We start from the raw sequence: 3,145 nt of genomic DNA, 5'->3' as shown, positions 1-3,145 counted from the left end.
TGTATTTACCAAATTATATTATACAGTTGTATTTCAGAATATGTAGTCATTGTGATATCTAATTAATAAACTCAAATTGTATGTTTGATTAAGTATTTATTTTCAATTAGATCTAAATTAGGCTCATTTGAGTTTAAATTACCTAGGTTCCTCAGGATTTAAGTTTGTCTCACTCAATATTGCCAAAACTAGAGTTGGGCATGGCTTGATTTATTGGTTTATTATAGAAACTACGAACCAAGTCAAAGTGTTTAAGTGTAGAGATTTCCACACCAAAACCAATAATCTTCCATAATCAATTTGATTTCATTTTGTTTGTTTAAATCAGAAATAAAAATTAATGTGAATCCTGAACAAATCATACCAAAAATAATATGTATTTTAAATTTTTTAATGATAAAAAATTCAAATAATATATCAAATTGTCATATTTATAAGCATGTATTCATGTACACATGGATACTGACATATAACATAAGATTGTAAATGAACCAAACATTTGTGAACAAGCTTATTGTATGGTTCGATAAAACTCGTTTATATTCATTCATTAGTAAAAATATATATATAAATAAACAAGCTTAACACTAGAAAGGTTGGTTTGATAACGTTCATGAAAATAAACTTATTAATTAAGTTGTGCAAAATATAATTGTACATTTATTTCTTAAATTTTTTCATTCAAATACATACAAATATAGTAATTTATAAAATTTTATAATTTTAAATTATCCATAATATGTTGAAAATAATAAAATAATATAAGTTTCATTTGTTAAATACACATTTAACTTAATTTACAAGGACAACGACACTGTCAATCGAACTTGACAAAAAGTTCAAACTTAGCTTAAACACGATAAGATTTTTAATAAAGAAGCTTGAATATAGCTAAGCTCGGCTCCGTTTGTTTACACTTCCATATATACACGATTAAGCTTATATCCATATATCCTCAATGGTTCAATTCAATTTTAGAGATTTATCATTAGCCTAAAGCAAAACTCAAAGTTCGAATTCTTGTCTCGAACTAGGGTTTCGCTTCTCTGCTGAAACAAGACAGTAGTGGAATGTACCAACAATCCATGTAAGAGGCACTAAGGAGAAGAATCGGGGAAGGAGGTGAAATGCTAGTAGAACCTTCGTGTGAGGTGAAAAACTAGGGAAGGTGGTGGAACCTTTGACAAATTCTTGCACAAGGAGAAGAATCAAAGGAGGTGGGCATGCAACCTACCAATGCCATATGGCATGTGCAGCATCACAAACACTCAATTCAGTCAACCTTATGAAACACTCATTTAATCCATGCTAAAACTAAATCTAAACTTAGACCTTTTTATTTTCAGAACTAAAACCAAACCGATGAACCAAAATTTTTAGTTTAGTTCAATTTGGCTTTTCAATCTCAATTTGGGAATTACACCTCTCACCAAAACCCATTGGGCGACACATGGGGATAACAATGGTGAAGCATGGAATTTTCACCCATACCAATTGATTTTGATTTTGACCAACAGGCACAATGGTATCTATCATCTGTATGAGATATAGAACAAGGTTTAAACTATGAAATTGAATTTTTGAAGTTTAACATCTTCTAAAAATTAACTAATTCTATTTCTCTCTATATAGACAAAAAATGACATAACTTGTCGTCTTAATTATAGTAACTTATCAGATACTTGTATCCCTTTTAGTTTTGACATTTTCCTACACTCGAAAACTACTTTGTTTAAGGCCACGTACATGTGAATGATGAGGATGTTGAAATTTAATGCATATGTATTGACTATCACACATTTCACACTAGATAATTCACCAATAGTGAGAAGTGAACAATCTCAAATCCACCTCAAGGATGCTCAATGTATTAACAAACCTTGCCTGATATCAACTAATCCTACAAGATTTGCTTAACCTGCACCACTATCCAGTATACAAACAAATGATGCTTATACTTGGAAGTACACATTGAAACATTATTTCACTAAGAAGGTATTAAGAAAAATAAATAATATTTTATGAACACGACATACCTCTCTGAAGCTTTTCCGCATAATCCCGACCACATTGGAAGTAATCTGCACTATAACTTGAAGGAATATTTGACTCGGATTTAGTTTTACTGACAAGTCTCTTCTCTTGCAATAACTTTTTGGCAGCCTCGGTTTCTTCAATATTCCATAGCTTGTATCTGTAGCATGAGAAAAATCCTAAGCAAAAGTGTACTGCATGAAAAATAAAAATAATAAGAAAAATGCCTGTCTATCATCATTTCATGTAGTTCTTCAATAGATGCATGTTGATTGACACATCCACACAACTATGAGCTTTTTCAGGATGGGCAAAGTCTGGCCAATGAAATTATCCAACAATTTCAAAAGTTATTCAATTGATACATATTAACTGGAAATGAGAAGTTCAAAAACATCTTACACTATTGAAGTTGTACATTTGTCATAGAGTTTAAAGTTTCTCTTTTACCCCCAAAACATAAATTTGGTTAATGCTTCCTATAAACACTAATTTATTATCACATTCCTCCAGATGAACCTAGAAGATTGCCTTTTTTCTCATAATACCCCAAAGAGAACCCAATGGAGCTCACTATTGGTTTATATAGCCTACTGATTCTTTGAAATTGATGTGTTTATCGAGTTATTCATGATGATGCTTTGAGTATCTTCATCGACAAAATACTCCCTATAAACAACAAAGAAACTTACTCCATATGTGAGAACAACTAACATGCACCAAATCAATTTTGTGATGCATTTAGTACTTGATTATCTGAGCTCATATTCAATGGTGCCGTCTTATTTATAGATAGAACGTGCAGTCTTTTATTCTAAACGACATCTACAGTGAACCTCCTAGAAATATAGAAAAATGAAAAAAGAAGGGAGGGAAATTTTACAGAAAAATATATAAGAGGCATCATTCTAATAAGGGAAGTTACTCTATCGGCAGCTGGACTTCAGCGATCCCCGTTGTCCACTATGTTGATCTTTCTTCCGAATTCCTCTTCTTCACCTGCAAGCAAGAGAGTAAATTCTCTTCTTTTTTTTAAAAAAAATATTTTCCAATGTAAGCCGAGAGAATGGAACTAATTTGAGCTAACCTTAAGATGTTCAGGCACAACATA

The 3,145-nt window shown here is 31.4% G+C and overlaps 1 pseudogene; it reads right to left on the bottom strand.

Annotated features, from left to right (window-relative positions):
* Nucleotides 1-2,036: 2,036 nt before the first annotated feature.
* Nucleotides 2,037-3,142, bottom strand: LOC141818439 (protein COP1 SUPPRESSOR 2-like; annotated as a pseudogene).
* Nucleotides 3,143-3,145: the final 3 nt, after the last annotated feature.

Source organism: Curcuma longa, unplaced genomic scaffold (genome assembly GCF_044706935.1).
Source record: "Curcuma longa cultivar G26 ecotype Majalengka, Jawa Barat unplaced genomic scaffold, ITB_CL_G26_1.1 contig_24814, whole genome shotgun sequence".
Lineage (NCBI taxonomy): Eukaryota > Viridiplantae > Streptophyta > Magnoliopsida > Zingiberales > Zingiberaceae > Curcuma > Curcuma longa.
The sequence above is the reverse complement of the archived record's forward strand: the minus strand, read 5'-3'. Positions and strand labels throughout refer to the sequence as shown.